Below are 11,321 nucleotides of genomic sequence, written 5' to 3' on the forward strand. Positions count from 1 at the left end.
CAATGGAAAGGAAAAATACAGCAGGTCGCCAAAGCCAACAACATAATGGAAAAAAGCCTACGGCACCTGGTAATCCCAGGCGGTCTCCCTTCCAGGTACTAACCAGGCCCGACCCTGCTTAGCATCCGAGATCAGACGAGATCGAGCGCATTCAGGGTGATGTGGCCGTAGGCGATCTTGCACCCTACTTACAACTCTCTTGACAAAAGCCAAGGTGGTCACCTCGGGCAATCGAGAGGAAAAATACAGCAGGTCGCCAAAGCCAACAACATAATGGAAAAAAGCCTACGACACCTGGTATTCCCAGGCGGTCTCCCATTCAGGTACTAACCATGCCTGACCCTGCTTAGCATCCGAGATCAGACGAGATCGAGCGCATTCAGGGTGATGTGGCCGTAGGTGAGCTTGCACCCTACTTACAACTCTCTTGACAAAAGCCAAGGTGGTCACCTCGGGCAATCATGAGGAAAAATACAGCAGGTCACCAAAGCCAACAACATAATGGAAAAAAGCCTACAGCACATGGTATTCCCAGGCGGTCTCCCATCCAGGTACTAACCATGCCCTACCCTGCTTAGCATCCGAGATCAGATGATATTGAGCGCATTCAGGGTGATGTGGCCGTAGGCGATCTTGCACCCTACTTACAACTCTCTTGACAAAAGCCAAGGTGGTCACCTCGGGCAATCGAGAGGAAAAATACAGCAGGTCGCCAAAGCCAACAACATAATGGAAAAAAGCCTACGGCACCTGGTATTCCCAGGCGGTCTCCCATCCAGGTTCTAACCAGGCCCGACCCTGCTTAGCATCCGAGATCAGACGAGATCGAGCGCATTCAGGGTGATGTGGCCGTAGGCGACCTTGCACCCTACTTACAACTCTCTTGACAAAAGCCAAGGTGGTCACCTCGGGCAATCATGAGGAAAAATACAGCAGGTCACCAAAGCCAACAACATAATGGAAAAAAGCCTACGGCACATGGTATTCCCAGGCGGTCTCCCATCCAGGTACTAACCATGAACTACCCGGCTTAGCATGCGAGATCAGACGATATTGAGCGCATTCAGGGTGATGTGGCCGTAGGCGATCTTGCCCCCTACTTACAACTCTCTTGACAAAAGCCAAGGTGGTCACCTCAGGCATTCAAGAGGAAAAATACAGCAGGTCGCCAAAGCCAACAACATAATGGAAAAAAGCCTACGGCACCTGGTATTCCCAGGCGGTCTCCCATACAGGTACTAACCAGGCCCGACCCTGCTTAGCATCCGACATCAGACGAGATCGAGCGCATTCAGGGTGATGTGGCCGTAGGCGATCTTGCATCCTACTTACAACTCTTTTGACAAAAGCCAAGGTGGTCACCTCGGGCAATCGAGAGGAAAAATACAGCAGGTCGCCAAAGCCAACAACATAATGGAAAAAAGCCTACGGCACATGGTATTCCCAGGCGGTCTCCCATCCAGGTACTAACCATGCCCTACCCTGCTTAGCATCCGAGATCAGATGATATCGAGCGCATTCAGGGTGATGTGGCCGTAGGCGATCTTGCCCCCTACTTACAACTCTCTTGACAAAAGCCAAGATGGTCACCTTGGGCAATCGAGAGGAAAAATACAGCAGGTCGCCAAAGCCAACAACATAATGGAAAAAAGCCTACGGCACCTGGTATTCCCAGGCGGTCTCCCATCCAGGTACTAACCAGGCCCGACCCTGCTTAGCATCCGAGATCAGACGAGATCGAGCGCATTCAGGGTGATGTGGCCGTAGGCGATCTTGCTCTCTACTTACAACTCTCTTGACAAAAGCCAAGGTGGTCACCTCGGGCAATGGAGAGGAAAAATACAGCAGGTCGCCAAAGCCAACAACATAATGGAAAAAAGCCTACGGCACCTGGTATTCCCAGGCCGTCTCCCATCCAGGTACTAACCAGGCCCGACCCTGTTTAGCATCCCAGATCAGACGAGATCGTGCGCATTCAGGGTGATGTGGCCGTAGGCGATCTTGCGCTCTACTTACAACTCTCTTGACAAAAGCCAAGGTGGTCACCTCGGGCAATCGAGAGGAAAAATACAGCAGGTCGCCAAAGCCAACAACATAATGGAAAAAAGCCTACGGCACCTGGTAATCCCAGGCGGTCTCCCTTCCAGGTACTAACCAGGCCCGACTCTGCTTAGCATTCGAGATCAGACGAGATCGAGCGCATTCAGGGTGATGTGGCCGTAGGCGGTCTTGCACCCTACTTACAACTCTCTTGACAAAAGCCAAGGTGGTCACCTCGGGCAATCGAGAGGAAAAATACAGCAGGTCGCCAAAGCCAACAACATAATGGATAAAAGCCTACGGCACCTGGTATTCCCAGGCGGTCTCCCATCCAGGTTCTAACCAGGCCCGACCCTGCTTAGCATCCGAGATCAGACGAGATTGAGCGCATTCAGGGTGATGTGGCCGTAGGCGACATTGCACCCTACTTACAACTCTCTTGACAAAAGCCAAGGTGGTCACCTCCGGCAATCATGAGGAAAAATACAGCAGGTCACCAAAGCCAACAACATAATGGAAAAAAGCCTACGGCACATGGTATTCCCAGGCGGTCTCCCATCCAGGTACTAACCATGCCCTACCCTGCTTAGCATCCGAGATCAGATGATATCGAGCGCATTCAGGGTGATGTGGCCGTAGGCGATCTTGCCCCCTACTTACAACTCTCTTGACAAAAGCCAAGGTGGTCACCTCAGGCAATCGAGAGGAAAAATACAGCAGGTCGCCAAAGCCAACAACATAATGGAAAAAAGCCTACGGCACCTGGTATTCCCAGGCGGTCTCCCATGCAGGTACTAACCAGGCCCGACCCTGCTTAGCATCCGACGAGATCGAGCGCATTCAGGGTGATGTGGCCGTAGGCGATCTTGCACCCTACTTACAACTCTCTTGACAAAAGCCAAAGTGGTCACCTCGGGCAATGGAAAGGAAAAATACAGCAGGTCGCCAAAGCCAACAACATAATGGAAAAAAGCCTACGGCTCCTGGTATTCCCAGGCGGTCTCCCATCCAGGTTCTAACCAGGCCCGACCCTGCTTAGCGTCCGAGATCAGACGAGATCGAGCGCATTCAGGGTGATGTGGCCGTAGGCGATCTTGCACCCTACTTCCAACTCTCTTGACAAAAGCCAAGGTGGTCACCTCGGGCAATCATGAGGAAAAATACAGCAGGTCACCAAAGCCAACAACATAATGGAAAAAAGCCTACGGCACATGGTATTCCCAGGCGGTCTCCCATCCAGGTACTAACCATGCCCTACCCTGCTTAGCATCCGAGATCAGATGACATTGAGCGCATTCAGGGTGATGTGGCCGTAGGCGATCTTGCACCCTACTTACAACTCTCTTGACAAAAGCCAAGGTGGTCACCTCGGGCAATCGAGAGGAAAAATACAGCAGGTCGCCAAAGCCAACAACATAATGGAAAAAAGCCTACGGCACCTGGTATTCCCAGGCGGTCTCCCATGTAGGTACTAACCAGGCCCAACCCTGCTTAGCATCCGAGATCAGACGAGATCGAGCGCATTCAGGGTGATGTGGCCGTAGGCGATCTTGCACCCTACTTACAACTCTCTTGACAAAAGCCAAGGTGGTCACCTCGGGCAATCGAGAGGAAAAATACAGCAGGTCGCCAAAGCCAACAACATAATGGAAAAAAGCCTACGGCACCTGGTATTCCCAGGCGGTCCCCCATCCAGGTACTAACCAGGCCCAACCCTGCTTAGCATCCGAGATCAGACGAGATCGAGCGCATTCAGGGTGATATGGCCGTAGGCGATCCTGCACCCTACTTACAACTCTCTTGACAAAAGCCAAGGTGGTCACCTCGGGCAATCGAGAGGAAAAATACAGCAGGTCGCCAAAGCCAACAACATAATGGTAAAAAGCCTACGGCACCTGGTATTCCCAGGCGGTCTCCCATCCAGGTACTAACCAGGCCCGACCCTGCTTAGCATCCGAGATCAGACGAGATCGAGCGCATTCAGGGTGATGTGGCCGTAGGCGGCATTGCACCCTACTTACAACTCTCTTGACAAAAGCCAAGGTGGTCACCTCGGGCAATCGAGAGGAAAAATACAGCAGGTCGCCAAAGCCAACAACATAATGGAAAAAAACCTACGGCACCTGGTATTCCTGGCGGTCTCCCATTCAGGTACTAACCAGGCCCGACCCTGCTTAGCACCGAGATCAGATGAGATCGAGCGCATTCAGGGTGATGTGGCCGTAGGCCATCTTGCACCCTACTTACAACTCTCTTGACAAAAGCCAAGGTGGTCACCTCGGGCAATCGAGAGGAAAAATACAGCAGGTTGCCAAAGCCAAAAGCATAATGGAAAAAAGCCTACGGCACCTGGTATTCCCAGGCGGTCTCCCATCCAGGTACTAACCAGGCCTGACCCTGCTTAGCATCCGAGATCAGACGAGATCGAGCGCATTCAGGGTGATCTGGCCGTAGGCGATCTTGCATCCTACTTACAACTCTCTTGACAAAAGCCAAGGTGGTCACCTCGGGCAATCGAGAGGAAAAATACAGCAGGTCGCCAAAGCCAACAACATAATGGAAAAAAGCCTACGGCACCTGGTATTCCCAGGAGGTCTCCCATCCAGGTACTAACCAGGCCCGACCCTGCTTAGCATCCGAGATCAGACGAGATCGAGTGCATTCAGGGTGATGTGGCTGTAGACGATCTTCCACCCTACTTACAACTCTCTTGACAAAAGCCAAGGTGGTCACCTCGGGCTATAGAGAGGAAAAATACAGCAGGTCGCCAAAGCCAACAACATAATGGAAAAAAGCCTACGGCACCTGGTATTCCCCGGCGGTCTCCCATCCAGGTACTAACCAGGCCTGACCCTGCTTAGCATCCGAGATCAGACGAAATCGAGCGCATTCATGGTGATGTGGCCGTAGGTGATCTTGCACCCTACTTACAACTCTCTTGACAAAAGCCAAGGTGGTCACCTCGGGCAATCGAGAGTAAAAATACAGCAGGTCACCAAAGCCAACAACATAATGGAAAAAAACCTACGGCACCTGGTATTTCTGGCGGTCTCCCATTCAGGTACTAACCAGGCCCGACCCTGCTTAGCATCCGAGATCAGATGAGATTGAGCGCATTCAGGGTGATGTGGCCGTAGGCGATCTTGCACCCTACTTACAACTCTCTTGACAAAAGCCAAGGTCGTCACCTCGGGCAATGGAGAGGAAAAATACAGCAGGTCGCCAAAGCCAACAACATAATGGAAAAAAGCCTACGGCACCTGGTATTCCCAGACGGTCTCCCATCCAGGTACTAACCAGGCCCGACCCTGCTTAGCATCCGAGATCAGACGAGACCAAGCGCACTCAGGGTGATGTGGCCGTAGACAATCTTGCACTCTACTTACAACTCTCTTGACAAAAGCCAAGGTGGTCACCTCGGGCAATCGAGAGGAAAAATACAGCAGGTCGCCAAAGCCAACAACATAATGGAAAAAAGCCTACGGCACCTGGTATTCCCAGGCGGTATCCCATCCAGGTACTAACCAGGCCCGACCCTGCTTAGCATCCGAGATCAGACGAAATCGAGTGCATTCAGGGTGATGTGGCCGTAGGCGATCTTGCCCCCTACTTACAACTCTCTTGACAAAAGCCAAGGTGGTCACCTCAGGCAATCGAGAGGAAAAATACAGCAGGTCGCCAAAGCCAACAACATAATGGAAAAAAGCCTACGGCACCTGGTATTCCCAGGCGGTCTCCCATGCAGGTACTAACCAGGCCCGACCCTGCTTAGCATCCGACGAGATCGAGCGCATTCAGGGTGATGTGGCCGTAGGCGATCTTGCACCCTACTTACAACTCTCTTGACAAAAGCCAAAGTGGTCACCTCGGGCAATGGAAAGGAAAAATACAGCAGGTCGCCAAAGCCAACAACATAATGGAAAAAAGCCTACGGCTCCTGGTATTCCCAGGCGGTCTCCCATCCAGGTTCTAACCAGGCCCGACCCTGCTTAGCGTCCGAGATCAGACGAGATCGAGCGCATTCAGGGTGATGTGGCCGTAGGCGATCTTGCACCCTACTTCCAACTCTCTTGACAAAAGCCAAGGTGGTCACCTCGGGCAATCATGAGGAAAAATACAGCAGGTCACCAAAGCCAACAACATAATGGAAAAAAGCCTACGGCACATGGTATTCCCAGGCGGTCTCCCATCCAGGTACTAACCATGCCCTACCCTGCTTAGCATCCGAGATCAGATGACATTGAGCGCATTCAGGGTGATGTGGCCGTAGGCGATCTTGCACCCTACTTACAACTCTCTTGACAAAAGCCAAGGTGGTCACCTCGGGCAATCGAGAGGAAAAATACAGCAGGTCGCCAAAGCCAACAACATAATGGAAAAAAGCCTACGGCACCTGGTATTCCCAGGCGGTCTCCCATGTAGGTACTAACCAGGCCCAACCCTGCTTAGCATCCGAGATCAGACGAGATCGAGCGCATTCAGGGTGATGTGGCCGTAGGCGATCTTGCACCCTACTTACAACTCTCTTGACAAAAGCCAAGGTGGTCACCTCGGGCAATCGAGAGGAAAAATACAGCAGGTCGCCAAAGCCAACAACATAATGGAAAAAAGCCTACGGCACCTGGTATTCCCAGGCGGTCCCCCATCCAGGTACTAACCAGGCCCAACCCTGCTTAGCATCCGAGATCAGACGAGATCGAGCGCATTCAGGGTGATATGGCCGTAGGCGATCCTGCACCCTACTTACAACTCTCTTGACAAAAGCCAAGGTGGTCACCTCGGGCAATCGAGAGGAAAAATACAGCAGGTCGCCAAAGCCAACAACATAATGGTAAAAAGCCTACGGCACCTGGTATTCCCAGGCGGTCTCCCATCCAGGTACTAACCAGGCCCGACCCTGCTTAGCATCCGAGATCAGACGAGATCGAGCGCATTCAGGGTGATGTGGCCGTAGGCGGCATTGCACCCTACTTACAACTCTCTTGACAAAAGCCAAGGTGGTCACCTCGGGCAATCGAGAGGAAAAATACAGCAGGTCGCCAAAGCCAACAACATAATGGAAAAAAACCTACGGCACCTGGTATTCCTGGCGGTCTCCCATTCAGGTACTAACCAGGCCCGACCCTGCTTAGCACCGAGATCAGATGAGATCGAGCGCATTCAGGGTGATGTGGCCGTAGGCCATCTTGCACCCTACTTACAACTCTCTTGACAAAAGCCAAGGTGGTCACCTCGGGCAATCGAGAGGAAAAATACAGCAGGTTGCCAAAGCCAAAAGCATAATGGAAAAAAGCCTACGGCACCTGGTATTCCCAGGCGGTCTCCCATCCAGGTACTAACCAGGCCTGACCCTGCTTAGCATCCGAGATCAGACGAGATCGAGCGCATTCAGGGTGATCTGGCCGTAGGCGATCTTGCATCCTACTTACAACTCTCTTGACAAAAGCCAAGGTGGTCACCTCGGGCAATCGAGAGGAAAAATACAGCAGGTCGCCAAAGCCAACAACATAATGGAAAAAAGCCTACGGCACCTGGTATTCCCAGGAGGTCTCCCATCCAGGTACTAACCAGGCCCGACCCTGCTTAGCATCCGAGATCAGACGAGATCGAGTGCATTCAGGGTGATGTGGCTGTAGACGATCTTCCACCCTACTTACAACTCTCTTGACAAAAGCCAAGGTGGTCACCTCGGGCTATAGAGAGGAAAAATACAGCAGGTCGCCAAAGCCAACAACATAATGGAAAAAAGCCTACGGCACCTGGTATTCCCCGGCGGTCTCCCATCCAGGTACTAACCAGGCCTGACCCTGCTTAGCATCCGAGATCAGACGAAATCGAGCGCATTCATGGTGATGTGGCCGTAGGTGATCTTGCACCCTACTTACAACTCTCTTGACAAAAGCCAAGGTGGTCACCTCGGGCAATCGAGAGTAAAAATACAGCAGGTCACCAAAGCCAACAACATAATGGAAAAAAACCTACGGCACCTGGTATTTCTGGCGGTCTCCCATTCAGGTACTAACCAGGCCCGACCCTGCTTAGCATCCGAGATCAGATGAGATTGAGCGCATTCAGGGTGATGTGGCCGTAGGCGATCTTGCACCCTACTTACAACTCTCTTGACAAAAGCCAAGGTCGTCACCTCGGGCAATGGAGAGGAAAAATACAGCAGGTCGCCAAAGCCAACAACATAATGGAAAAAAGCCTACGGCACCTGGTATTCCCAGACGGTCTCCCATCCAGGTACTAACCAGGCCCGACCCTGCTTAGCATCCGAGATCAGACGAGACCAAGCGCACTCAGGGTGATGTGGCCGTAGACAATCTTGCACTCTACTTACAACTCTCTTGACAAAAGCCAAGGTGGTCACCTCGGGCAATCGAGAGGAAAAATACAGCAGGTCGCCAAAGCCAACAACATAATGGAAAAAAGCCTACGGCACCTGGTATTCCCAGGCGGTATCCCATCCAGGTACTAACCAGGCCCGACCCTGCTTAGCATCCGAGATCAGACGAAATCGAGTGCATTCAGGGTGATGTGGCCGTAGGTGATGTGGCCATAGGTGATGTGGCCATAGGTGATCTTGCACCCTACTTACAACTCTCTTGACAAAAGCCAAGGTGGTCACCTCGGGCAATCGAGAGGAAAAATACAGCAGGTCGCCAAAGCCAACAACATAATGGAAAAAAACCTACGGCACCTGGTATTCCTGACGGTCTCCCATTCAGGTACTAACCAGGCCCGACCCTGCTTAGCACCGAGATCAGACGAGATCGAGTGCATTCAGGGTGATGTGGCCGTAGGCCATCTTGCACCCTACTTACAACTCTCTTGACAAAAGCCAAGGTGGTCACCTCGGGCAATCGAGAGGGAAAATACAGCAGGTCGCCAAAGCCAACAGCATAATGGAAAAAAGCCTACGGCACCTGGTATTCCCAGGCGGTCTCCCATCCAGGTACTAACCAGGCCTGACCCTGCTTAGCATCCGAGATCAGACGAGATCGAGCGCATTCAGGGTGATGTGGCCGTAGGCAAACTTACTCCTTACTTACAACTCTCTTGACAAAAGCCAAGGTGGTCACCTCGGGCAATCGAGAGGAAAAATACAGCAGGTCGCCAAAGCCAACAACATAATGGAAAAAAGCCTACGGCACCTGGTATTCCCAGGCGGTCTCCCATCCTGGTACTAACCAGGCCCGACCCTGCTTAGCATCCGAGATCAGACGAGATCGAGCGCATTCAGGGTGATGTGGCCGTAGGCGATCTCGCGATCTCGCGATCTCGCGATCTTGCGATCTTGCGCCCTACTTACAACTCTCTTGACAAGAGCCAAGGTGGTCACCTCGGGCAATCGAGAGGAAAAATACAGCAGGTCGCCAAAGCCAACAACATAATGGAAAAAAGCCTACGGCACCTGGTATTCCCAGGCGGTCTCCCATCCAGGTACTAACCAGGCCCGTCCCTGCTTAGCATCCGAGATCAGACGAGATCGAGCACATTCAGGGTGATGTGGCCGTAGGCGATCTTGCACACTACTTACAACTCTCTTGACAAAAGCCAAGGTGGTCACCTCGGGCAATGGAGAGGAAAAATACAGCAGGTCGCCAAAGCCAACAACATAATGGAAAAGAGCCTACGGCACCTGGTATTCCCAGGTGGTCTCCCATCCAGGTACTAACCAGGCCCGACCCAGCTTAGCATCCGAGATCAGACAAGATCGAGCGCATTCAGGGTGATGTGGCCGTAGGCGATCTTGCACCCTACTTACAACTCTCTTGACAAAAGCCAAGGTGGTCACCTCGGGCAATGGAGAGGAAAAATACAGCAGGTCGCCAAAGCCAACAACATAATGGAAAAATGCCTACGGCACCTGGTATTCCCAGACGGTCTCCCATCCAGGTACTAACCAGGCCCGACCTTGCTTAGCATCTGAGATCAGACGAGACCAAGCGCACTCAGGGTGATGTGGCCGTAGACAATCTTGCACTCTACTTACAACTCTCTTGACAAAAGCCAAGGTGGTCACCTCGGGCAATCGAGAGGAAAAATACAGCAGGTCGCCAAAGCCAACAACATAATGGAAAAAAGCCTACGGCACCTGGTATTCCCAGGCGGTATCCCATCCAGGTACTAACCAGGCCCGACCCTGCTTAGCATCCGAGATCAGACGAAATCGAGCGCATTCAGGGTGATGTGGCCGTAGGTGATGTGGCCATAGGTGATGTGGCCATAGGTGATCTTGCACCCTACTTACAACTCTCTTGACAAAAGCCAAGGTGGTCACCTCGGGCAATCGAGAGGAAAAATACAGCAGGTCGCCAAAGCCAACAACATAATGGAAAAAAACCTACGGCACCTGGTATTCCTGACGGTCTCCCATTCAGGTACTAACCAGGCCCGACCCTGCTTAGCACCGAGATCAGACGAGATCGAGTGCATTCAGGGTGATGTGGCCGTAGGCCATCTTGCACCCTACTTACAACTCTCTTGACAAAAGCCAAGGTGGTCACCTCGGGCAATCGAGAGGGAAAATACAGCAGGTCGCCAAAGCCAACAGCATAATGGAAAAAAGCCTACGGCACCTGGTATTCCCAGGCGGTCTCCCATCCAGGTACTAACCAGGCCTGACCCTGCTTAGCATCCGAGATCAGACGAGATCGAGCGCATTCAGGGTGATGTGGCCGTAGGCAAACTTACTCCTTACTTACAACTCTCTTGACAAAAGCCAAGGTGGTCACCTCGGGCAATGGAGAGGAAAAATACAGCAGGTCGCCAAAGCCAACAACATAATGGAAAAAAGCCTACGGCACCTGGTATTCCCAGGCGGTCTCCCATCCTGGTACTAACCAGGCCCGACCCTGCTTAGCATCCGAGATCAGACGAGATCGAGCGCATTCAGGGTGATGTGGCCGTAGGCGATCTCGCGATCTTGCGATCTTGCGATCTTGCGCCCTACTTACAACTCTCTTGACAAGAGCCAAGGTGGTCACCTCGGGCAATCGAGAGGAAAAATACAGCAGGTCGCCAAAGCCAACAACATAATGGAAAAAAGCCTACGGCACCTGGTATTCCCAGGCGGTCTCCCATCCAGGTACTAACCAGGCCCGTCCCTGCTTAGCATCCGAGATCAGACGAGATCGAGCACATTCAGGGTGATGTGGCCGTAGGCGATCTTGCACCCTACTTACAACTCTCTTGACAAAAGCCAAGGTGGTCACCTCGGGCAATGGAGAGGAAAAATACAGCAGGTCGCCAAAGCCAACAACATAATGGAAAAGAGC

At 52.3% G+C, this 11,321-nt stretch overlaps 29 non-coding genes and 21 pseudogenes across 29 annotated transcripts in view; all 50 read right to left on the bottom strand.

Annotated features, from left to right (window-relative positions):
• Nucleotides 1-54: 54 nt before the first annotated feature.
• On the bottom strand, nucleotides 55-173 carry LOC143954161 (5S ribosomal RNA). Its single transcript, XR_013269177.1, has one exon. It is a non-coding gene; the product is annotated as a 5S ribosomal RNA (ribosomal RNA).
• A 109-nt stretch (nucleotides 174-282) lies between these two features.
• On the bottom strand, nucleotides 283-401 carry LOC143946316 (5S ribosomal RNA; annotated as a pseudogene).
• Nucleotides 402-510: 109 nt separating this feature from the next.
• Nucleotides 511-629, bottom strand: LOC143944546 (5S ribosomal RNA; annotated as a pseudogene).
• Nucleotides 630-738: 109 nt separating this feature from the next.
• Nucleotides 739-857, bottom strand: LOC143953138 (5S ribosomal RNA). Its single transcript, XR_013268248.1, has one exon. It is a non-coding gene; the product is annotated as a 5S ribosomal RNA (ribosomal RNA).
• Nucleotides 858-966: 109 nt separating this feature from the next.
• LOC143948681 (5S ribosomal RNA) lies at nucleotides 967-1,085 on the bottom strand (annotated as a pseudogene).
• Nucleotides 1,086-1,194: 109 nt separating this feature from the next.
• On the bottom strand, nucleotides 1,195-1,313 carry LOC143953890 (5S ribosomal RNA). The gene has a single exon (XR_013268931.1). It is a non-coding gene; the product is annotated as a 5S ribosomal RNA (ribosomal RNA).
• Nucleotides 1,314-1,422: 109 nt separating this feature from the next.
• Nucleotides 1,423-1,541, bottom strand: LOC143952438 (5S ribosomal RNA). Its single transcript, XR_013267615.1, has one exon. It is a non-coding gene; the product is annotated as a 5S ribosomal RNA (ribosomal RNA).
• A 109-nt stretch (nucleotides 1,542-1,650) lies between these two features.
• Nucleotides 1,651-1,769, bottom strand: LOC143954432 (5S ribosomal RNA). Its single transcript, XR_013269424.1, has one exon. It is a non-coding gene; the product is annotated as a 5S ribosomal RNA (ribosomal RNA).
• A 109-nt stretch (nucleotides 1,770-1,878) lies between these two features.
• Nucleotides 1,879-1,997, bottom strand: LOC143946715 (5S ribosomal RNA; annotated as a pseudogene).
• A 109-nt stretch (nucleotides 1,998-2,106) lies between these two features.
• LOC143944318 (5S ribosomal RNA) lies at nucleotides 2,107-2,225 on the bottom strand (annotated as a pseudogene).
• A 109-nt stretch (nucleotides 2,226-2,334) lies between these two features.
• LOC143944684 (5S ribosomal RNA) lies at nucleotides 2,335-2,453 on the bottom strand (annotated as a pseudogene).
• A 109-nt stretch (nucleotides 2,454-2,562) lies between these two features.
• Nucleotides 2,563-2,681, bottom strand: LOC143952439 (5S ribosomal RNA). The gene has a single exon (XR_013267616.1). It is a non-coding gene; the product is annotated as a 5S ribosomal RNA (ribosomal RNA).
• A 109-nt stretch (nucleotides 2,682-2,790) lies between these two features.
• On the bottom strand, nucleotides 2,791-2,902 carry LOC143948274 (5S ribosomal RNA; annotated as a pseudogene).
• Nucleotides 2,903-3,011: 109 nt separating this feature from the next.
• On the bottom strand, nucleotides 3,012-3,130 carry LOC143954735 (5S ribosomal RNA). The gene has a single exon (XR_013269696.1). It is a non-coding gene; the product is annotated as a 5S ribosomal RNA (ribosomal RNA).
• Nucleotides 3,131-3,239: 109 nt separating this feature from the next.
• LOC143944639 (5S ribosomal RNA) lies at nucleotides 3,240-3,358 on the bottom strand (annotated as a pseudogene).
• Nucleotides 3,359-3,467: 109 nt separating this feature from the next.
• LOC143950485 (5S ribosomal RNA) lies at nucleotides 3,468-3,586 on the bottom strand. The gene has a single exon (XR_013265853.1). It is a non-coding gene; the product is annotated as a 5S ribosomal RNA (ribosomal RNA).
• Nucleotides 3,587-3,695: 109 nt separating this feature from the next.
• On the bottom strand, nucleotides 3,696-3,814 carry LOC143943412 (5S ribosomal RNA). The gene has a single exon (XR_013264932.1). It is a non-coding gene; the product is annotated as a 5S ribosomal RNA (ribosomal RNA).
• Nucleotides 3,815-3,923: 109 nt separating this feature from the next.
• LOC143954444 (5S ribosomal RNA) lies at nucleotides 3,924-4,042 on the bottom strand. Its single transcript, XR_013269435.1, has one exon. It is a non-coding gene; the product is annotated as a 5S ribosomal RNA (ribosomal RNA).
• A 109-nt stretch (nucleotides 4,043-4,151) lies between these two features.
• On the bottom strand, nucleotides 4,152-4,268 carry LOC143947510 (5S ribosomal RNA; annotated as a pseudogene).
• A 109-nt stretch (nucleotides 4,269-4,377) lies between these two features.
• LOC143951874 (5S ribosomal RNA) lies at nucleotides 4,378-4,496 on the bottom strand. Its single transcript, XR_013267105.1, has one exon. It is a non-coding gene; the product is annotated as a 5S ribosomal RNA (ribosomal RNA).
• Nucleotides 4,497-4,605: 109 nt separating this feature from the next.
• On the bottom strand, nucleotides 4,606-4,724 carry LOC143950877 (5S ribosomal RNA). The gene has a single exon (XR_013266203.1). It is a non-coding gene; the product is annotated as a 5S ribosomal RNA (ribosomal RNA).
• Nucleotides 4,725-4,833: 109 nt separating this feature from the next.
• LOC143946628 (5S ribosomal RNA) lies at nucleotides 4,834-4,952 on the bottom strand (annotated as a pseudogene).
• Nucleotides 4,953-5,061: 109 nt separating this feature from the next.
• LOC143947974 (5S ribosomal RNA) lies at nucleotides 5,062-5,179 on the bottom strand (annotated as a pseudogene).
• Nucleotides 5,180-5,288: 109 nt separating this feature from the next.
• Nucleotides 5,289-5,407, bottom strand: LOC143943643 (5S ribosomal RNA; annotated as a pseudogene).
• Nucleotides 5,408-5,516: 109 nt separating this feature from the next.
• Nucleotides 5,517-5,635, bottom strand: LOC143950722 (5S ribosomal RNA). Its single transcript, XR_013266062.1, has one exon. It is a non-coding gene; the product is annotated as a 5S ribosomal RNA (ribosomal RNA).
• A 109-nt stretch (nucleotides 5,636-5,744) lies between these two features.
• LOC143948275 (5S ribosomal RNA) lies at nucleotides 5,745-5,856 on the bottom strand (annotated as a pseudogene).
• Nucleotides 5,857-5,965: 109 nt separating this feature from the next.
• LOC143954736 (5S ribosomal RNA) lies at nucleotides 5,966-6,084 on the bottom strand. The gene has a single exon (XR_013269697.1). It is a non-coding gene; the product is annotated as a 5S ribosomal RNA (ribosomal RNA).
• A 109-nt stretch (nucleotides 6,085-6,193) lies between these two features.
• On the bottom strand, nucleotides 6,194-6,312 carry LOC143944640 (5S ribosomal RNA; annotated as a pseudogene).
• Nucleotides 6,313-6,421: 109 nt separating this feature from the next.
• On the bottom strand, nucleotides 6,422-6,540 carry LOC143950497 (5S ribosomal RNA). Its single transcript, XR_013265859.1, has one exon. It is a non-coding gene; the product is annotated as a 5S ribosomal RNA (ribosomal RNA).
• A 109-nt stretch (nucleotides 6,541-6,649) lies between these two features.
• Nucleotides 6,650-6,768, bottom strand: LOC143950745 (5S ribosomal RNA). Its single transcript, XR_013266083.1, has one exon. It is a non-coding gene; the product is annotated as a 5S ribosomal RNA (ribosomal RNA).
• Nucleotides 6,769-6,877: 109 nt separating this feature from the next.
• Nucleotides 6,878-6,996, bottom strand: LOC143954456 (5S ribosomal RNA). Its single transcript, XR_013269446.1, has one exon. It is a non-coding gene; the product is annotated as a 5S ribosomal RNA (ribosomal RNA).
• Nucleotides 6,997-7,105: 109 nt separating this feature from the next.
• Nucleotides 7,106-7,222, bottom strand: LOC143947511 (5S ribosomal RNA; annotated as a pseudogene).
• Nucleotides 7,223-7,331: 109 nt separating this feature from the next.
• On the bottom strand, nucleotides 7,332-7,450 carry LOC143951875 (5S ribosomal RNA). Its single transcript, XR_013267106.1, has one exon. It is a non-coding gene; the product is annotated as a 5S ribosomal RNA (ribosomal RNA).
• Nucleotides 7,451-7,559: 109 nt separating this feature from the next.
• LOC143950878 (5S ribosomal RNA) lies at nucleotides 7,560-7,678 on the bottom strand. The gene has a single exon (XR_013266204.1). It is a non-coding gene; the product is annotated as a 5S ribosomal RNA (ribosomal RNA).
• Nucleotides 7,679-7,787: 109 nt separating this feature from the next.
• On the bottom strand, nucleotides 7,788-7,906 carry LOC143946631 (5S ribosomal RNA; annotated as a pseudogene).
• Nucleotides 7,907-8,015: 109 nt separating this feature from the next.
• LOC143947975 (5S ribosomal RNA) lies at nucleotides 8,016-8,133 on the bottom strand (annotated as a pseudogene).
• A 109-nt stretch (nucleotides 8,134-8,242) lies between these two features.
• LOC143943644 (5S ribosomal RNA) lies at nucleotides 8,243-8,361 on the bottom strand (annotated as a pseudogene).
• A 109-nt stretch (nucleotides 8,362-8,470) lies between these two features.
• On the bottom strand, nucleotides 8,471-8,589 carry LOC143952517 (5S ribosomal RNA). Its single transcript, XR_013267686.1, has one exon. It is a non-coding gene; the product is annotated as a 5S ribosomal RNA (ribosomal RNA).
• A 139-nt stretch (nucleotides 8,590-8,728) lies between these two features.
• Nucleotides 8,729-8,845, bottom strand: LOC143947694 (5S ribosomal RNA; annotated as a pseudogene).
• A 109-nt stretch (nucleotides 8,846-8,954) lies between these two features.
• On the bottom strand, nucleotides 8,955-9,073 carry LOC143951419 (5S ribosomal RNA). Its single transcript, XR_013266693.1, has one exon. It is a non-coding gene; the product is annotated as a 5S ribosomal RNA (ribosomal RNA).
• A 109-nt stretch (nucleotides 9,074-9,182) lies between these two features.
• On the bottom strand, nucleotides 9,183-9,301 carry LOC143950713 (5S ribosomal RNA). The gene has a single exon (XR_013266055.1). It is a non-coding gene; the product is annotated as a 5S ribosomal RNA (ribosomal RNA).
• A 141-nt stretch (nucleotides 9,302-9,442) lies between these two features.
• Nucleotides 9,443-9,561, bottom strand: LOC143950960 (5S ribosomal RNA). Its single transcript, XR_013266277.1, has one exon. It is a non-coding gene; the product is annotated as a 5S ribosomal RNA (ribosomal RNA).
• A 109-nt stretch (nucleotides 9,562-9,670) lies between these two features.
• On the bottom strand, nucleotides 9,671-9,789 carry LOC143952977 (5S ribosomal RNA). Its single transcript, XR_013268102.1, has one exon. It is a non-coding gene; the product is annotated as a 5S ribosomal RNA (ribosomal RNA).
• Nucleotides 9,790-9,898: 109 nt separating this feature from the next.
• On the bottom strand, nucleotides 9,899-10,017 carry LOC143944902 (5S ribosomal RNA; annotated as a pseudogene).
• Nucleotides 10,018-10,126: 109 nt separating this feature from the next.
• On the bottom strand, nucleotides 10,127-10,245 carry LOC143953718 (5S ribosomal RNA). Its single transcript, XR_013268774.1, has one exon. It is a non-coding gene; the product is annotated as a 5S ribosomal RNA (ribosomal RNA).
• A 139-nt stretch (nucleotides 10,246-10,384) lies between these two features.
• On the bottom strand, nucleotides 10,385-10,501 carry LOC143947695 (5S ribosomal RNA; annotated as a pseudogene).
• Nucleotides 10,502-10,610: 109 nt separating this feature from the next.
• On the bottom strand, nucleotides 10,611-10,729 carry LOC143951421 (5S ribosomal RNA). The gene has a single exon (XR_013266695.1). It is a non-coding gene; the product is annotated as a 5S ribosomal RNA (ribosomal RNA).
• Nucleotides 10,730-10,838: 109 nt separating this feature from the next.
• On the bottom strand, nucleotides 10,839-10,957 carry LOC143950726 (5S ribosomal RNA). The gene has a single exon (XR_013266066.1). It is a non-coding gene; the product is annotated as a 5S ribosomal RNA (ribosomal RNA).
• Nucleotides 10,958-11,090: 133 nt separating this feature from the next.
• On the bottom strand, nucleotides 11,091-11,209 carry LOC143950962 (5S ribosomal RNA). Its single transcript, XR_013266279.1, has one exon. It is a non-coding gene; the product is annotated as a 5S ribosomal RNA (ribosomal RNA).
• A 109-nt stretch (nucleotides 11,210-11,318) lies between these two features.
• The window catches only part of LOC143952978 (5S ribosomal RNA), a 119-nt gene continuing 116 nt past the window's right edge, over nucleotides 11,319-11,321 (bottom strand). Inside the window, exon 1 of the ribosomal RNA XR_013268103.1 lies at nucleotides 11,319-11,321. This exon is cut by the window's right edge and continues 116 nt beyond it. This is a non-coding gene — a ribosomal RNA (5S ribosomal RNA).

Source organism: Lithobates pipiens, unplaced genomic scaffold (genome assembly GCF_037356315.1).
Source record: "Lithobates pipiens isolate NorthernLeopardFrog02 unplaced genomic scaffold, aLitPip1_a1.2 Scaffold_30, whole genome shotgun sequence".
Taxonomy (NCBI): domain Eukaryota; kingdom Metazoa; phylum Chordata; class Amphibia; order Anura; family Ranidae; genus Lithobates; species Lithobates pipiens.